Source organism: Cibotium barometz, chromosome 22, assembly GCF_041138505.1.
Source record: "Cibotium barometz isolate CiBa-2024 chromosome 22, ASM4113850v1, whole genome shotgun sequence".
NCBI classification, from domain to species: domain Eukaryota; kingdom Viridiplantae; phylum Streptophyta; class Polypodiopsida; order Cyatheales; family Cibotiaceae; genus Cibotium; species Cibotium barometz.
In genome coordinates, this window is record NC_141067.1 from 39,747,656 (window position 1) to 39,768,938 (window position 21,283).

The following is a 21,283-nucleotide window of genomic DNA, read 5'->3' on the forward strand; positions in this document are numbered from 1 at the left end:
GGTGAGTGTTTGATTTACTTTCTCTACCTCACTCACATAAATCATGTATGCTTTGTGCTCTTTTCTAAGTGCTCTTTTTGCTTGTGTATGTGTAATCAATGGAAAAAGTTCAAGTGAAGGGTCACTAGAAAGAGAAATCAATGTGCCATTATGTGTGAATTGCAAAGTATGAGTGGTGTTGTAATCAATCTTAGGATTGTGTTGATGATGACGGAATGGCATTCCTAAAATGATATCTGTGGAATGTAAAGCTGCAATCAAGAAGTCACGATGCTCTTTATATGACCCAATTTGAATTTCAAGATTTTTAATTTCACGAGTGCCATTGTAATAATGAGTTCCTGGGAATGCAAATTTTACTTTATATGTAGAGGGAGATGTGTGCAGTTGTAATTTCCTTACAAGATTTTCTGAAATAAAATCATGCGAACTTGTCATCATGCAAAACACAAACTTGATGACCATCGATATAACCTTACATGAGTAATAATGAATGGATAGATTAAGGAATACCTGGAGGGTTATCTAATTCTTGATTAATCTCATCATATGAAGAGTGTCCTTCATCCATTCTAGAATGGTGTCATCATCGACCTCACGAGCTTCTTCTTCGATGTAGTGGACCGCGCCAATTGGTTTCTTTGGAGGTGGTAACTTGGTGAAGCAATTTGCCACAATATGGCCCAGCTTTAGGCAACAATGACAAGTAGGAGTACGCCTAGGTGATTTTGATGAGACATTATGAGCACTATTGTGACTAGGCGTGGGGTTTAAATTTACCAAATTTGTCTTTGAAGTTGCCCCATTAAATACATTTTTAGGAGAAAATGTGGGTGCGCGTGAGTGGTGAACATTGCTAGTGCGATTTAAATTGAAATAATAAGGTTGAAAAAATCATCAAAATGGACCCACAAAAGATGATTGCCTATTTGTTGGACTAGGCCCTTGCATAGGCAGTAATAAACTTGCCGATGGAGCGAAGCTTCTTCTCTGCATCATGAACAAGAGAAATAGCCTCATAGAGAGAAGAAGGTTGGAACATATTCACCTCTGCTTGCAAGCCTTCTTCAAGACCATCCTCATACTTTTTTTGCAATGTGTCATCATGCACATCTTCTAGCATGCAAAGATGTAATAATGTTTACAAAAAATGCTCAGTATATTGTGACACATTGTCACGATCATTCCAAGAGAATTTTATCCATGCACGGTGTGCCTACAAATAAAACTAAGGTGGAAGGAAAGACTCTTTGACTTTGTCTTGGAACTCAAGCTAAGTGGTTGGCTTGTCAGTAACATTACGGAGCACACTCCACCATAGAGATGCTTTATCAACCATGTGATTAGTGACATTTAATTTTCTCTCTTTCAGAGAAGTTTGCATCAGCAATTTAATCATCAAATTGACTTAACCATGAAATAACAATGCGACCATCCTTTCTACCATCAAATTTTGTAAAAGTGAAAGAGCGACGACTTATCTTTGATTCCTTCTGTGTGCTTTAGGCTTCAAAAACTACTTTAAGAATCTTGGTGAGATGATCATCTTCTAGAGAATCATTGACTTGCACATGCTTCTCATGCTCCAATAAGGATTCCATGTGTATGCATCGTTGTTTCTCTTCTTGGAGTTGAGCTTGGATCAAAGAAAGTGTGTGAGATCAAGTGTGGGCTCAGGAAGTGGAGAATTGGTGAAGCCATGAGCATTGTCCATATGCAAATCATCACTTAAAAAAGAATTCATTTTGAATTTAGAAAATTGGTTACCTCATTTGCACAATGCAAATCACAATTAGGTTGAGAAAAGAGATGCCGAGTGTTGAATGTGGGAAGAGGATCACCATGCTTTGAATAGATCAAGGTCGAGAGAGGTAATACTTCCACGACCAATCTACTTCAATTCGTTGCTTTTGCACCACAAAATAAATATTTGAAGGCGTTGATGAAGCAAGAGGGTTGATTTAAGAGTGAAACTGTTGATGGAGAGGTCGGCATTCACGAGCACATTGCTTATGAAGCTTGCAAATCACTTTGCACATATATTAACAATGATTTTTTTTCTATTTAAAATAAAACAGGGGTGTAATAGCTCAAAATGACAGGGTTGATGAGGTGAAGAGGGGGGAATTTACAGAGGTGAATTTGGAGGTGTGATATGGATTTTAGAAGCAAAATAGTATAATTTGGGGAGAAATTTTGGGGGGAGGTGGGTTTATGAAAAAGTGGGAGAGTGAATGAGGAGAGGGTAGAAGGAAAAAGACAAATCCCATAAGCCAAAACATGGGGACTAGGAAGAGGGGTATATATAGTGTGTTGGTTTCATGTGCATGTACCCAAGAGGTGAAAGAGAAGAGAGAGAGCTTGTGGGCTTTACTCACTTTCTCCTACTAATGACCTTATCCTCTATAGGGCCTTGGGCCTTCGGGGGCCTTTGTGGACTTATGCTAGGATATGTTCCTGGTGGCCGTCGATTGGGTGTGCCCGATTCTGCAAGCTGGGGGCTGGCGCCCATCGCATTCGCGCAGCATGTCTCTTGGATGATTCTTTGCGCACAATAGGTGGCACGCTTATTGAGGACTGCTTCTTTGCCCAACGGGTGGCACGCTTTTACCAAGGACTCATTGCTGCAGCACTTTTAGATGTGGGCGCCCATCGCGTTCGCGTAGCGTGTCTCCTGGATGCTTCTTTGCACCGCACAGCAGGTGGCATGCTTACTGAGGACTGATTCTTTGCCCAACAGGTGGCACGCTTATCAAGGACTCATTACTACAACACTTCTGGACTCTAGTACCACTGTTTGTAGGGAGGGTTGTTGTCCTCATGCACAAATTCAATAAAATAATGGACAAATCTCATTCTACCTCTCTCAAAATACCATAGATTATAGAGAAATAGCCTTGCATGAACATGAAAGAAGAGAAGATGCACGACAGACACATTGGTTACAATCTCCCACCCACTTTCTTGATGACTCACGCTTTCAAGCAAGTGTATTTAGATATTTGTTTTTATTACATTGTGAGCTAAAAATGACTTTTACACTCCACTTTAGGCCTTGCCCCTAAACTTTAGGAAAGTGTTATGCATGAAGTAATGTGAACCATCCCTGGGCCTTGACTTTAGCAAAGTGTCATGCATGAATTAATATGGGCCATATACTAAGGGTAAATAAACCATTTAAATAAATATGTCCCTATAACATATGTGCATAATAAATATGTGTGCCGCCATTTTATGTACAAGATAATGACGGGGCCACGAAGCCACTACATAAAATGTCGTATAAATATAATGTCACATAATGAAGGGGGCCACCAAGCCACTGCATAAAATGTCGCATAAATATAATGTCGCCAAAAATATAATATCACCATGAACATAGTGATGCTAAAATGTGCATCCAATATGCACACCAAAAATTTGTAACCATCATCATGCCGCCTACACTAGTCCTACACTGATCTGCTATCAAAAACACATGCACAAGATTATATCCAGTGACTATCTACATAACATGGTGCGACCAGTACATACCTGGTGGTGGTAAATCATTGACCATGTGGAAAATAATCAAAAATAAATATCCATGAAAAATATACCACAAAAATATTTCAATAATTTTCATAATCTATAACGATATTATAGGGCGTAACAATTTATACCCTTTTTGAGTTCATTTCTTGAATGTAAATTTTGTGCTATGCTAAGATCATAAGTAACCACATGTCTACAAATATAAGTAAACATATTAGTTTGCATTGGTTTATACAAGAGGCTTTCTAGACTTTAGTCAATCACCGCCAAAAGTTAAAGTAAGGCCTTTCCATTTCCAAGTAGATTTAAGAATTACATTTTCCAAAAAGAAAAAGGATTGAATAAGTATTTTGGGACATGTTTTATCCCAATAGACATTTACATGCTTCACTAAAGTCACATGCTAAAGTCCTTACATGCTTGGGAGAATTAAAGTCACATGCTAAAGTCCTTACATGCTTGGGAGAATTAAAGCCACATGCTAAAGTCCTTATATGCTTCATCAAAGTCATATGATAAAGTCCTTACATGCTTGCCCTTTCAAATGCAAATTGAAATTATGAAATGAGTTTTTAATAAAATAACAAAGAATATACATGTATATCCAATAGATATTTACATGCTTAAAGTCACATGATAAAGTCCTTACATGCTTGGGAGAAGCCACATGCTAAAGTCCTTAAATGCTTCATCAAAGTCACATGCTAGAGTCTTTACATGCTTGCCCTTTCAATAGGCAAACTGAAATGCTGAAATGCGTTTTTAATTAAATAACAAAGAATATACCTACATATCCAATTTTTGTTTGTGCATTTGAAGGATTCTCTCTCTCTCTCTCTCTCTCTCTCTCTCTCTCTCTCTCTCTCTCTCTCTCTCTCTCTCTCTCTCTCTCCACGAGATTGTAGAGGAAAGGGTGAGCTTGATCTCCTTTGCAAGGAAACACACACACAAGAGTAGACAAGTATATAAAATATATGGATGGCTAGATTTTCTTCTTTTCTCTATACACATAACATAAAGATAAGAGTACATAATATAAGGGAAATTAGTCTCCTACTATAACATACAAAGGTCGACGGTCCATAGTGTAAACCCGACCACATGAGCTAGCGATATAACTATGTCATAACTATAGTAAACTACAATAGCTTATAAACTACTCATGGCATAGCACCCATAATCTTACCAACCATGCTAGTGGCATAAGTGCAGTGTTGTCATCTTGGCATGTCACCATATCTCAACACTCCCCCTCAAGCTCAACTCCTTGTGGAGCTTCTTTGTACCCAATGCCTTTGTGAAGATGTCAATTAGCCTAATCCTCCGTGCGTTGGCATACACCAAATCCACATCCCCTGCCAAAAACCTTCTCCCTCAAAAAGTGATAATACACCTCAATGTGCTTCATCCTAGCATGATACATTGGGTTACTCGCCAACTGTATGTTGCTCATATTGTCATGTGACATCCCTACCCATGGGGTCATCCATATCTAAGAGTAGATTTTACAACCAAGCTACCTCACATGTTGCCATAACATCAACACCTTTATACTCAGCCTCTATACTTGACAAAGCAACCATTGTTTGATTCTTGCTGCTCTAACTAATAGCAGCAATCCCCTCTATACTCAACAAATCTTGGTTGCTTCTTATTGCTCCAATTAACAACAGCACTCCCCCAAAGAAAACATAAAGCTACTACTAGATCTCCTCTCTGAGACACTACCATAAGAGGAGGGGAGGGGAAGGGGGAGGGGGGGAAAGAGAGAAGGAGAGTGGAAGCAAGTGGGGGACGAGGAGAGAGAGAGAGAGAGAGAAGGAGAGTGGAAGAGTGAGATAAGGAGAGTGGAAGAGTTTGGGTGAGGGGGGAGAGAGAGAGAGAGAGAGAGAGAGAAAGAAGGAGAGTGGAAGAGGGAGAGATAGATAGAAGGAGAGAAAGAGAGAGAGAAATGAAATGTAATGAAATGATATATTAACGTCTTAAAAAGGTCAAAATGACCTATGAGACCAAAAAGGTTACAACAATTGGTGGATCTTATACAATGTATGTGTAAGAAAAGCTAAAACAACTAAACAACTAACTGAAACTGAAACAACAACTATGAGGAAAAGTAAGGTACTAGGAGCTCCTAATGGATAACATTTGGGAAGGAAAACTCAAGCAACAAAGGTAAGCATCATATACATCACTATCCAAAGATGTCTCTCATCGGTCGATGGCAGATATCCTCAATGTCCTTGTAAGATTCCTCCCCCACCCCTCAAGATGTCCAATCTCTCCCCCTATAATCATTCCCCTTGTCAGAATATTAACAGATCTTGTTTCTACCTATTTTGGCTTAGAGAGGAAATGTGAAATAAGTTTTATATTTTATTATTCAAAAAGAGTAATCCCCACCGTTTGTGTATTCTAAAAGTGTTATTTTCATTCTATGTATAGAAAAATGCATATTAGAAATATTTTTATTATAAAAGTGTTATTTCCATTAGAATTAATTTCTATGCATAGAAAGATGCATATTAGAGAATTTTTTTTATTATAAAAGTGTTACTTTCATCAAAATTGATTTTTATGCATAAATAGATGCATAAAAGAAATTTTTTTATTATAAAAGTGTGCTTTTTATTAGAATTAATTTCTATGCATAGAAAGATGCATATTGGATATTTTTTTATTATAAAAGTGTGATTTTTATTATAATTAATTTCTATGCATAGAAAGATGCATATTGGATATTTTTTTATTATAAAAGTGTGATTTTCATTAGAATTAATTTCTATGCATAGAAAGATGCATAAAGGAATTTATTTTTATTTCAAAAGAGTTATTCTCATTGATTTTGATTTTATACATAGAAAGATGCATAAAGGAATTTATTTTTATTTCAAAAGAGTTATTCTCATTGATTTTGATTTTATGCATAGAAAGATGCATAAACGAATTTATTTTTATTTCAAAAGAGTTATTCTCATTGATTTTGATTTTATGCATAGAAAGATGCATAAAGCAATTTATTTTCAAAAGAGTTATTCTCATTAAATTTTATTTTATGCATAGAAAGATGCATAAAGGAATTTATTTTTATTTCGAAAGTGTTATTTTCTTTAAAATTGAAATCATGCATAAATAGATGTATAAAAGGATTTTTATAAAAGTGTTATTCCCACAGAAGTTGATTTTTATAAAAGAATGAATGGATGGATAGGTGTGATGTGAATCAGATAAATGTGAATGAATGGATGGATAGATGTGATGTGAATCAGATAAATGTGAATGAATGGATGGATAGATGTGATGTGAATCAGATAAATGTGAATGAATGGATGGATAGATGTGATGTGAAGAATGGATGTGGATGTATGTGAAGAATGGATGTGGATGTGATGTGAAGAATGGATGTGGATGTATGTGAAGAATGGGAGTGGATGTATGTGAAGAATGGATGTGGATGTATGTGAAAGAATGGATGTGGATGTATGTATGTGAAAGGATGGATGTGGATGTATGTGAAAGGATAGATGTGGATGTGTATGTGATACGTATGGATGTGGATGTATGTGAAAGGATAGATGTGGATGTGCATATGATAAGTATGGATGTGGATGTATATGGAAGAATATATATGGATGTGAATGTGATGGATATGAACGAGAATAGAGGCGATGAGATGTGATGTAAATTTGATAGATATGAATGATAAAGGATGTGAATGAATGATATGGGATGTGAATGAATGTGTTAGCATGTGAATCAAGATGTGAATGAAAGATAAGGGATGTGAATGAATGTGATAACCTATGAATTGGGATGTGAATGAATGATAAGGGATGTAAATGAATATGATGGCATGTGAATCGAGATGAGAATGAATGGTACGGGATGTGAGGATGTGATGTGATGTGAATCAGGATGTGAATGAATGAGATGTGATGTGAAATGGATGTGATAAGATGCGATGTAAACTGGATAGATGTTAATGAATGTGATGAGATGAGATGTATGGGTAAATGCGAGTGGATGAGATCTGATGAGGTTAATTGAGGAAAGAAGTGTTGAGATGGAAAATGATGTGATTGGATGAGAATGGGAATACTTATGAAATGAATGTGGATTAAGTAATGTAGATTGATGTGGAAAGACGAGAGATTCGTTATAGAAATTGTATTTATGACTTGTTTTTAAATGACTGTTTTATGTCAAGAATGTTAGGGAAGCATTTTGACCGTCTTGTGAATGTGGTCTTGGAGACCTAGCTGATAAAGTTGCAATAGCTAACGGAGAGTCAACGGAGGACGTCTCGCGTAGCAAGGTCGGCCGAGGTCTTGACTAACCTCGGTTCGATTTAAATGGTGAGCTTCCGGTACGGTGGATGAGGGACCAAGGAAGTGGCCTATGAGTGAAGCGCTAGGTCACCTGCGAAGGATCCTAGAGGGTGTTGGCCATACCGTGCTCGGGCTCTGGGTCGCCGACGATACCCACACGTGCGTCATGGAAGATTTTGGAACAAGGAGTAAGAGTAGTTTTCTGAATTCGGGCATGGATCTGGTTGATTGACCTTGCTGGTCCTCAACGGATGAGTCCATGGCTCTTTTATATAGATCCGTTGGTTGATCTTGCTGATCTTCAACGGATGAGTCCATGGCTCTTTTATATGGATCCGTTGGTTAATCTTGTTGATCTTCAACGGAGATTCCATTTTGATATGTGAATATATTGCCGGTTACTATGAGCTAGGAACTATCTAAAAGGCCCCTGAGTGGACAGGTGGTGAGCATTCTGGTTGCCAATGTTGCCATAGGTACACCAATGAAGGAATGATTGGAAATAAGGATTCAACCAGAGATTTTGACGATTATGATCAGTGACACAATGGTTTCATTAAAAGATTATTTTTATAAGATGATGATTCTGTGAAAAAGGCAGTTTCATATTGGGTGTGTAAGTGGTGTGACTAGTTTTAAGTTTGCATGAATTTCTGGCTAGGGGGCCTGGTAACTCTTTTCCCTAGTACCCCAGACAAAACCTAACCAAACTCCTAATTGAATCCCATCACTACAGTGGTTGGGCAGTAACCCATGGGACTGGATGGGCTGGACTGATGGATTCCTAAAATGAGACTAAATTTTTGTTGGTACGATAGATGAAGTAAATCCCGGATAAAAAATTTTCTATGGAAAAGAATCAATGGTTGTGCCTCTCAATGAGGAAAAAAGCGTTGGTCTCTAGGATCCAAGTGCAATATTTCCCTTGATTTGACTATGGGACTTATGGGTTCAGTCAGATGAGTTCAGTTAGTTAAGGCTTTTGACTATGTTAGAGAAAAGTTATCCTGGAGGAATCGCCCGTGCTTTCCGGGCAAGGGAAGTTTTTCTGAGTTCGGTTTTGGAAGAACCGATGGTTAGTCTCTTGTCTAGATATCCCCCGAGTGTGGGACCCTGCCCCGCGCAAGAAGTGCTAGTTCCACTGCTAGCACCCTAGAATTCGTTGTGCAGTGGGGTCAGGTATCTTATAGTCCTCCATGGTGAGTACTCTGACTGGACGTCTCCCATGCCGTGCTAGTATGGTCCTGATCCTCTGTTGTAGTCTCCGCCGGTGTCGAGATGAGCCTCTCATCTTGGGGCGCTTGGACTGCCCCAGCTCTATATAAGAGAGAGAGAGAGAGAGAGAACAAGGGGGGTAGGAGGGAGAGGAAGGGATTTTAACAACATATTTATATCCTCACTACATATAAGAGTAGGATATGAGAGAGAGAGAGAGAGAGAGAGAGAGAGAGAGAGAGAGATGGCATGGAGAAAATGTGTGTGTGTGTGCACACGCATGCACGTGCATGTGTGCGTGTGTGTGTATACGTGCATGCGCATGTGTGTGTGCACGCATGTATGCATGTGTGTGTGCATCCGTGTGTTGTGTGTGTGTGTGTGTGTGTGTGTGAGAGAGAGAGAGAGAGAGAGAGAGAGAGAGAGGTGTCATGGAGAGAAATAGTGTGTGAGAGAAAGATGGCATAAAGAGACACACACAGAGAGAGAGAGAGAGAGAGAGAGAGAGAGAGAGAGAGAGAGAGAGAGATGGCATAAAATAAAAGAGAGAGAGAGGGGACAGGGGGACTGGTTGGCTAGGAGAAGGCAGAAGAGCATATGGTACAAGAGAAGAGGGATTGCTAAATTTCTAGAGAGAGAGTGGTGGTGGGGGGAAAACCTTTCTTGAGGAAGCTTGCTTCATGATTGTTCCCAAGCAAGAGACTGTTATGAAGAAGAAAGCTCATACTAAGAGGTAACCCAAATCAGCCTCATCATCCATGCAAGCATCATGATCAAGCAAGCCATGGATCAAGACATTGCATGTAGCAAGAGAGTAGAGGGGTGAGAGAGAAGAGAGTTTACATGAATTACAAGGGAAATGACTTCTATTTCTTAATGTCAAAATTGCTTACGTAAAAGTTTCTAGTGTTCTCACTTGGCTAGTTATGAATAAAGACTATAACTATTCTAATCCAAAGAGGCAACTATTGCCTATATACAAGTTTCCAACTAAGAATAGTCCAAGGCAACTATTCTAGTTCAAAGCTGGCTATTACTTATATATAAAGTTGCTAGTGTTCCCTCTATGACTAAAAGTATTCCAAGGCAGCTCTATTATAGCGTAGAACAAGTATATACACACGAGGTTAAGAGACTTTCCCTATTTCACATGAAGCTTATGATAAGGCCACTTTATATAGTTTAGTGATGTGTGTACAAAATAAGCCTAAATATAAAAATAAAAGTACTACATATCCTTACAAAGTTATGTGTGTAAGTACAAAGTAAACCCAAATACAAAAGTAAACTAGACTTTACATAGCCTTACAAAGTGATGTGTATACAAAGTAAGCCCAAATACAAAAGTAAACTAAATGTTATATAGTTTAATAATATGTGTACAAAGTAAGCCCAAATATAAAAGTAATAACACGTAGCCTTACAAAAGTTAGGACAAGGCAAGGTCAACTAGAGTGGTCATCCCCCTTACTAAGGGTGGTAGTCCTTATGTCACCATCCCTAAAGTTGTTGAAGATGCCTATAATGTCGTGAAAGGAAAGATTGTGAAAAAAGTCATCGGCCCACACTAGTGGGCTGTGTGGCTCAAAAATGCAAAGCTCTTCCAAATTTCCATGTTCGACATGTTCTCTCTCTCTCTCTCTCTCTCTCTCTCTCTCTCTCTCTCTCTCTCTCTCTCTCTCTCTCTCACACACACACACACACGCACACACACGAGTTAGCCAAGAGCTCTCTTTGCATTATGTTTAAAGGTCACTCATCAATGCCAATAGAATTATTTGATCAATTTGTAATATTCTAAAATTAGGGCCCTCATTGGCCTCATTGACATCATATACCAAGGTATCATGCTTTGGCCCAAGCATCTTCTTTCAACACCTTCTCGAGTGAGAATACTGATCTTGAAGAAGTGGCAATTAGCAACCATGGATGGATCCTTCACTGTGCCATATTATTGGTCGATGAAGTTCTTCATCTCGCGACCAATACTATGAAGTTCTTCATACAAAGTTGCATCTCTTTTGTGTTGAGTGATCATGGCCTAGTTAGAGAATGGCCTGCCTTTTTTGAAATGCAAGAACTTCGTTGAGATGGCCACGAGGGACTGGCATGAAGGTTGGGTTCATCCAAACCTCTTGGAGTAGTAGAGTTCTTGAGGTATGACTTTTTCCACTCAGGTTATTTAGGCCCATGTGTTCTTCTAGCATGTGGATCCAATGGTCGAGGTAACCCCATACACCTCTTGTGTGCTTTGGGTGATCCGCCTTCCATTTACAATTTCTATATGTTTTTTAGCTCATACTAGCATCAATCCTCTAGTACCATGCTTGTGGGGCCTATTTTAGCCCATAGAGTGCCTTTCATTACCTACAAACCTGTCTTTCGAAATTCTCCAATACCATGCTTGTGGGGCCTATTTTAGCTTCTATATGTATTTGATCATGTCAAAGAACCTTCTTGCCCAATTACAAGAAATAGTGGCCAAACCACTTATCTTGGATCGTGGAAGTGTGTCAATTTCTCGTGTTTAGGAGGCAAAGAGGTGTGTCAATTTCTCGTGTTTAATCCCTTCCTCTATTCTCAATCCTCTAAGTTATTCCTTCCCATGCTAGAGAGCTTGAACCACTCTTCACTCCACTATGACTCATCACTCTCACACTTAATCTAACAAGCATGCACTCTCAATCACACTACAAGAAATCACACAAGCATGCATACCATGAGCAAGCAAGAAGGTAAGAGAAAAAGAGAAGAAGAAATCTACACAAAGAAATTATTTAATCCTCTCTATTCACATTATCAAAAGTTGTATATATACACATGGGCTTTTCTCAACTGCCCAACTTAAGTGGGTGTCCATTGCTTCTCTCTATTCATATACAAGCCTTATGGATGGCTGAGCAATTTCTACATCATTGGGGCCCCTAGCCATATATAATGTGAAACATTTAACGACTAGAGGTGGGGATTTCCTAATGTACTATGGAAGTTGTGAACTATACTATGGAAGTTGTGAACAACCCCTGCCTCTAGGCTAACTTCCATCCTCAAAAGTTGTGAGGAATGATCTTCATCATGGTGGAATCTTCTAGTTTCATGTTTCATGTTTTGTGAGACAACAACCTTGGCATGTGGAAGTTTTTCACCACTGTCAAGTATTAAAGTGGCTTTCCATTATTGTAGGTGAGCACAAAGTTGTATCCAGAGAGGATAAACTTGGAGAAGAACATCTCTTCAAAAGCTCACATCCTGTAAGCGTCCAAGAATTGGATGCACACAAACAACCCATAAATCTTCCAAAGAGTGGACCCAATATTGATGTTGAAGGCGAGGCCTTACACATGGCATTCATCGATTTGTACCACTACATGTGGGCCTTCTCCTCTTTGAAGCCTTGGAGGCAAATTCTGATAGTGTCCAATAACTTATTGGACGCTTGGATGGCTATCTGTATCAAGAGACCTCTTAATAGGATGTGATGAACTGTGTGATCTGTCCGCACATCTAATCCTCGGTTGAGATCCTATTGGGATCATGCCAAAAGATGGGGATTTGAACTCTCAGAAGTTGAGGAGTAATGGATTGATCTTCTTTTTTACTTTATACTCTTTCCACTGCATCACTGTGGCATGTACATGGGATTGGTCCTTTGGTTAATTGGCACAATGCAAGACGTGTAGCATGTACATGGGGTTGATCCTCTAGTTAACTGGCATAGTGCAGGATGTGCCATCTCAATTGATTCTTCATCTCAGTACTATTGAATGTTGTGTCATTGACCGACCTCCTGTATCCACCTCTTTCTTCTAATTGGGGGTTCTATACCAACCTATAAATGGTATCATTGTAATCTTGGATCACCTCTAGGTGTAAGTAGCCTTTCCTTTTGCTTCAAAAAATATGTTAGGGGGTTGAAACATCCTAGGAGGGGGTCTCGCAAACATTGAGGTGTGGTTTTTTTTTATCAAGATTAGGCGAGACCTCACCCTCTTCCTTTGGCTTCTAGGCTTCTTGCACTTGTGGTGGCCCATCAAAGGGTTCGTTCTCAAGGTTAAGGAACTTAGCATCCTGGGGCCCCTCTCCTTGTGCTTTATCAACTCCCTAGGAATGTTTTATTGTCGTGATTCCTTTTCTCGTGCTCATAAGGTTGTAAGAAAAACATGTAGAATGATTTATTGTTGTAATAAATGAGAATGTATCAAAACACACGAGAAGGAGAAGAGTAAAGGAGGTATGTAAAGGAGATGATAGATGCATTGTTCAAAGTGGCTATATTGAAGAAACTGCTACCACCTCTTTAACTACTACCCCTTTTGAGAATGATACAATAGTGTAGCAAATTGACCACAAGTTGCATCCACTAATACTAATTTTATCATCACACAAAAGAGGCTCAATCCAAAACATCTAAGGGAAAGGTAGAATATTTTAATCCTAAAGAGGGGAGTCAATTGGAAGAAACTAAAAATTTGGTATTTGAGTGGAGGTGATAATTATTACTGAGCATTGCTGGGAGAAGTGGGGCAAACCTCCTCTAGAACAAACAAGCCTCACTATGAAAATGATTGATATGGTACTGTTACTAGACTAAATGAAATACTTTTGTGATTTGAAAAACAAGATTTTCTCATTTACATATTGTCACACTTGTGTGGTGAATGAATTTCCTAAAGCAACCACATTCTTGTGTTTCCTAAAGCAACCACATTCTTATGATGTTATTTTAGGTCGACTATTTTTGCAAGAATCTAGACTCATGCATGATTGGTTTGCGAATTATGTATACTTGGAAAAGGAGGGCTAGATATTGAATGTTGCAACCTATATGCCAATCAAAAGAAGATAGAATTCTAAAGCATTTACCTTACTAACCAAGCACGACAAATCATGTGAATGTTGCGACCTACATGCCAATCAAAAGAAGAAACCAAATATTCTTTAGCTAAATTTTACTAGTATCATCAAGGAATTCTCATTTTAATTTTCTAGGTAGGGATTCAGCTTAGAGGCAAAGATGTCAAGTCAAGAGCCTAAAGAGCTCCCCTATAGTTCATCATTTTCAAGGACTATACAAAGTTATATAATGTCCAGAGAAAGGTGTCTTTGATGCATAAGTAATGGCCTCAATGGCTCTCGCATGTGATAAGTGTGGAATTACACTTAAGAAAGGTGTCTTGGATACACAAGTAATAGCCTCAATGGCTCTACATGTGATAAGTGTGTGATTACACTTAAGTCTAATGTGGCCACCCAAGGTGATTTTTATTAACCACCATAGTCTAACTACTTTTAATAGTTAATAAATCCTTGAGAGGACCAACATCTCTTTTGGATAGTCCATAGTTATACTACCATAAAAAGAAACTCCTCATGTGGTATACTTATAAGAAGGGAAATAAATTTGAAACTTGATTCAGAGTGAAAATGCTAGTGGTGTTTAACTCAATTGGAAACCATGAGTCAAGTGCAAGAAAGGGGTGAAACTTTAAATTTACCATTTGTGGAGATTATGTCTCCCAATGTAGGAAGACCTGTAGATACTACAAAATCGAGATAAATGATCACAACTAGAGTAATCGAGACTCCAACAGTGCTACAAGCTAGAACAATGATCATCCATACCATGCAGGATATGGTGTAACAATTGTTGGATTAATATCCTTTATGACATTAGGGAACAAGGGACTAAGGTTCGTTATGATTTTATCCATGTAAAAGCACCACTAGTAGTTGAGTTAAAAGTCAGAGCCCATGAGTTATGGAGAGGTGGAGAGATTCTAGGATTTATGGATAAGGTTTAGGAGATGATGTAGGAGTTGCCCTCTAGATTCATGCCCCCCACAAGTTTCTTTAGAGAATCAATGTACCTATGATGTCTATTTAAGAGGAAAATCAGCTAATACAAAGTGTGCATGATTATACTAATCAATCCATGTCTTAATCTTTCTAGTGCTTGGGTAGCAACAATCCATTTATGCCCTAAGATTAAATCTGCTTCCAACACATACTCAACCATAAAAAACTTGCAAGTAAGGGGGTTAGTTTCAATATACATTGTATATTCAAAGTACCCCAAAAATGGAAATTTCAAGTCTTGTGTAAAGTTTATTCTTTCAGGATGGGCCATGAGTATTGGTTGACCTAACAAATCCCATAGCTCTAGGGTCATAAGATTGTGTTCTCGTGTTGGATAAAGCTGTGCTTGAGCTGTGGTGATTTTATTTTAAATTTCCAATCTAACTAGAATCATAGGGATATTTTCAGTAAGATATGTTGGAAGTTTCAGCTCCTGCAAGGTTTCTTCCCCCCGTACTAGCAATTGTACATTGCCTCCAGGAGTGTTCAAGGTGACTATTTCATGGATTCATCTGAATACAACGATTCACTTATTCAAGTTCCACCAAAGACGATGTCATACTCAAGGGAATCTAGGGTAACATGAAATGTAAATTCCATATCGCCATCGATTGTTTGAGTAGTATATCTAAAGTAATCTGGAACTTCAATGTTTTGTCCATTGGCTCCTTATGCAAGACTATTGCTTGTAGGGGGATGAGTTTAGGTTGTCCCAATGACACCCAAGTGTCTATTGTCACGATGTTATGACTAGCTCGATGGCTAATCAATGCGTATTTACACTTAACATCATTGCCTGTAGGGAAATCCAACTATACCATGATAGAATCTTCCAAAGGAACCATGGTTGTTTCACTTTCAGATCCCATTTCTGTTTCATACTCCCATTCACTTTCATCCTCATTTTGGCTTTCAGCTTTTTCAAGAGTACCCAATGTATACACTAGCACCCAATGTATTCAATAGTACCCAATGTATACACTAGCACACTTAGCCCTCTGACAATTCTAAATGAGGTCTGTTTGGAAACTTGTGAATCCTCACAGTCTTATTTTATGGAGTTCTTTATGTCTTGGTATAACTCAAGCTGAGCCATTAAAGGTGCAAGTGCTGATGTGATGCTGGCTTTATCATCATGAGAGAAGAGCATTCCTCCAATGAGGTTTTGAGAGATTGTTTTAATCTTATAAGGGAATTATCGAATTCCTCACGTGCTTTCTCAAGTGTATAATTTGTACAATCTGTTTCAAATGACTCTTTTGTAGAGAGTATGTCTTCCTCTTGAAAGGGGAAGCGGTACTCCTATGGGCCTTGTATCTTGGTTGCTATTTTAGGTTTGGCTCAATCACAACCGGTGACCCTGTAAGACATTCAACCAAGCTAAGCATGCTCTCTTGAGCTTGCTTTTTGCATTCCGCATATGTCATGTGATCATTATTATCCATTTGGGGTGGTTGGTTGGGTGGGTTCTAGTTTCTTGATTGGTTGGGTGGGTTCTAGTTTCTTGATTGGTTTATGTGGTGCACTGAGCGAAGAGTAAGAACTTATTTCATCCTCACTTAGTGATGTACCAGAACTTGTTTCATTCTCTGACTTTCTTTGGTTTGTGAGTTCTCCATTATGTTTACCCATGCGACGGGATCGAATTTTCTTTTGGGTTTTTGTATCATGTGTTGCACGTATGGGTGTTGTGGTTTGCATGGTGGTCTTTAAGGTGGATGCTTCTGCATCATGTATAGCTTTTGGCTCTTTTGTGTTTATGTCCTCTTTTGGGTTTATGTCCTCTACAGGCTCCTTTTCCCTGTCTTCTAATTCGACCTTGGTTTCGACAGTTTGTTGTCCTTTGTTTTTCTTGGTTTTAGAAGGTTTTGCGCCGTCTTTTGGGTTCTGTTTTGAAGCATGTTCTTCTACCCATGTTGAGGTATTGTCTTTTGCATTCTTTTGACTGTTTGTCATGCCTTGGCTTGTAAAATGTGTAAGCACATTCAATGGCACTGTGGCCAGTTGCCCATTTTATACACTTAAGATATTAAGAGTTGTATTTTGTGAGACAAGTTGCATTGAAGCAACTCGTCTTGGGAAATCTTGGAACATGTGATCAATGCCACATCGTTCACACATTGGTCACAAGGGGTCAGTGACTATGGGCATAGAAGTATTCCAAACTATGCAGTTTACCACCTTGTGAGGTCCATGACAATAGAAACACTGAAGTGTTCGATTTACTACCTCTTGAGCAGTTTCTACCCTTTGGTGGACTGTTTCTGTTTCGTGCACGGAAGATGGAGGTTTTGAGTTCCTTGTGGACTGTTCCTGTTTTGTGCACAGAAGATGGAGGTTTTGAGTTCCTTGTGGATCAAGCGGGACACTTCTTAATATCATGGTCAAAGGTTTTACAATGTATGCAGTATAGAAGAACATGTGCCTTGTATGCACAATGAGGATTGGGATGATCGTAGTGATTGCACTCAACCCAAGGCATTTCGTTTCTTACTTTTAGAGGCATTAAGGATGTCTGGTTTCTCACTTTTAGAGGCATTAAGGATGTCTGGTTTTGAAGGTTTTCATCTACTCTTAAAGATGCTTGCTGTAAGGTTTTAAGCAAGGCTTCATAAAATTCAGGGAATGTTAATTTCGAGATCAATCTTTCTTTTACCGTTGCTTCACTTGGTTTAGATAAGGAACACCTCGTAGCATGATCATCTTCTAGCATGTTGTCATCTAAATGTATTGCTTCTTTACAACATTGATCGAATGTTTCCGGATTGGTTACAATGATCAAGTTGTGTAAGCTATTATTCTTTAAGCCCATCATGAAACATCTCCTCAATTGAATATCATTTAATTTTTCCCATGACTCACAACGTGAGTCCAAGAGTTTTATCATAAGAATAAAATCTCTAATGGATTCATTTGGTTAACGCTCAATTGAATAGAGTTCTGTTACTACACTCCATTGATCACCTTGTCTAGAAAAGCCATGTATAAAGGCTGATTTCAAGGTTTTGAAGTTGGTCTTAATCGATGGTATCAATGCGATGAACCATCGACTAGCTTTTCCCTCTAAGCATAAGTTCAACGCATGTACGTAAGGCTTCACATCTCTGTTCAAACATTTGAATGAATTGAATAGGGTCTGTTGTTCCGTCGTATTTACCCATAATTTTGGAAATTTGAATAGCTGTATTTATGTATGAGTCACTGAGGCCATATGTGAGTGCTCTTGTTGGAAGAGACTCAGTGAGTCCTTGGGCCACCCCCCTTTCTAGACTAGTCAGTATGTCCAAGGTGTGGGCATCATGAAAGGGTTGGTACTTATAGGACTTGCGGGAATGTTAGGCAAGGGATCAAATCCCGATGGGATCGAAGTCATAGAGAGGGTGTAAAACCCGATGACACGCTTGTTATAGGCATGGCCAATGGCATGGGGAGGTGAATTTGCGGCATAGATCTCAATGGCTCGAAGATGTCAACCATTGGATTCAGTGCTTGTGTGATTCCTTCCAATCCCTCTATCATCGTAGCCATGTCAGAGTGCCTAAATGCTCCTTAATGAGCAATCACAATTTTTTTTTGTTGCTTTTTATACTTTCCCATAGCCCGTTACAGCCTCAAGAGGCTTGGCGTACTCTTTGTTGGATTGACCGGGTGTCCGTTTGCCCTAATTAGCTTAGGTGCTATATGCACGTGAACGACCTCTTAAGAGATATTTTCCGAAAAAAGCGTATGCTAGGAACTTTCCAAATGGAAGAGGAGATCCTAAAACATATTTTCCATCACTGTCTCAAGACAAAAAAAAAAAAGAATTTTCGAAAGGAATTTTGAAAAACTCTATAGTATGAGAGAGTTGTAGTATTTTTGGAGTACTACAACTTTGTTTCCCGGAGTCGTACGTGATTTTATCGTTTAGACCCTCAAAAAGTTACCCAAATATGACTCGTCGTTGTTTTCGCGCTAATTTTTGCTAGTTTTCGTTGTTTTGGGCTGTTTTTTATCTCGATTTCCAGGTCGAGTTTTGAGACTGGTGGTCGGAGGCAAAAATGGTCAATTTTGACTTCGGATGACCTTTCCAAACTCGAAGAGCTCGATGTCAGCTTTTCGATGAGCCTTAGAGCGCCTTCATCGGATATACGGTTTAGGAGATACGGGCCTCCAAACATGGGTGGTTTCTAGAGTCTTTTTCTCTGAGCCGACGGACCCCTTTTCACGTCAACGAACTTCACGAGTTTTATAAATTTTATTTTTCGCATGAAACCTTAGGCTTTCATGCCGTGAACCGAACTTGATGGAATATTAAATTCGATTTATTTATTTCGCATGAAACCTAAAGGCTCTCACGTCGTGAAACATTGAGTGTTTCACGCCGTGAACCAGACTTCATGGAATATTAAATTCGATTATTATTATTTTTGCATGAATTCTTAGGCTTTCACACCGTGAAACATTGAGTGTTTCACGCTGTGAATTGGACTTCACAGAATATTAAATTCGATTTTTTTTTAACGCCTGACATTTTCAGGCCTGGTCTTTCACGGTAGACCTTTTCATTTTCACGGCCTGGTCTTTCTCACGGCCTGGCTTTTCACGGCCTATTCTTTCACGGCTTCCACTTTCACGGCCGAACCTTTTCACGGCTTGCACTTTCACGACTGGACCTTTTCACGGCTTGCACTTTCACGACTGGATCTTTCCACGTTTTTTTTTTAGTCTAGTGGGAAATACAAATTTTTTTTTTGGGGGGGAAATATTTTTTGAATTTAAAATGAAAGGGGTATGGGCATTTTTCCAAAAAAGTAAGTGGGAATCAAAAAAGTCAACCTTTTAATGACACCCCTTACACCCTTCATAAATGACCCCCAAAATGGACAATTTTGACAACTCATGAGCATCTACTCATTGAATGCTGATTAGCCTTAATGAGTTATGTAATAAAATAATTAAAAATAATCCAAGATTAATCCTTTCACTAATCTTTCCCTCTTTTACACTAATCAAGAACTCTAATTAACCATTAATCCCTAATTAATTCATACAATTGAGTACATCATTGGATAGAGCAAGGGAATGCTAATCTTTGTGCATCAACTATTGTGTAAATTAATCTAAATTAGGAGATTAATTAGACTCTTAATTATAGTCTCCTCTTTTAAGGTAAATTTAAGCAAAGAGAGTCAAATTTCTCCAATTGATGAAGAAATTGATGTGATTAGGTGTTTTGATGCATCTAGATGCTCTTAAAACACTCAAAAACACCAATTTCGACTATTCATATGATCCATTTAGACCCCAATTAACACACTTTCTAATTTTTTGGCCTCTTGAACAAGATTAATCACCCTTAATGACAAAAACCAGTCCATTAAGAGAAATTAGTCAAATTCAAGGATTTTTTGATGGTTGTAAGATTTTTTTTGAAATATTAAGTTACTCCTAATGCTTGCTAACACTCTAATCCAAAAAATTTCAACAACAAACACACAATTAAACTAGAATTAATGATCTTAGTTCTATGTTTAACACTAAAGAGAGCTAACATTCACTAAAAATTACATTCTATTACATTGTTTGATGCAATGGATGTAAATGAAGCCTAATACAAACTATGTGCAATCCCTAAGAACATGAAAAACCACAAAAGCTACAACAAAAACAACAAATTAATCTAAAAATTAAGCAAAAAGTATTCTTTTTAAAAACAAAAAAGAGAGCTATTCTACACCAACTATTCTACACCAAATCTCACACAAAATCACCATCAAATCCACATCTTTTTCATGGGAAACTATTAATCAAGATAATGGGCAATGGGTTATGCATAGATTAGATTCAAAACGATGGAAAAAGCCAAGGGATGGCTCCCTGGCAGTGCCAAAAATGTTATGGCTCACCCTAATCCTCCTTAAAACACATCCAAAAAGAGATTACCTAGTGAACCACAACTGTCGTGAGGATCTTTCCAATGGCGAAGCTCGCAACACTTGAGGTCTCCAAGCTCTACAACTCCTTGAGAAGCAATTCCACCACGTCTCCCGCGAGCATTGTCACACCGCCGCGTTGCACTATGGGTACTCATCCCTCCTCTCACCTCACTTCACTTACACACACTCACTAGCATGCATTAGGGAGAGAGATTAGCAAGAGCACGACTCAATTGCACAATGGGAGAGTATGTTGTATTATGAGAGAAATTCTCTTATATACATGGCCATCAGTGTTCACACTCACTTAAACTATGGCCAGCCGGGCACTTTAGGCTCATAATATAAGAGGCCTAATGCTATTACCATAACTACTCTCATAATATATCCATGAAGTACATCACTTAGGACGTCATCCTCACTTGCTACCACACG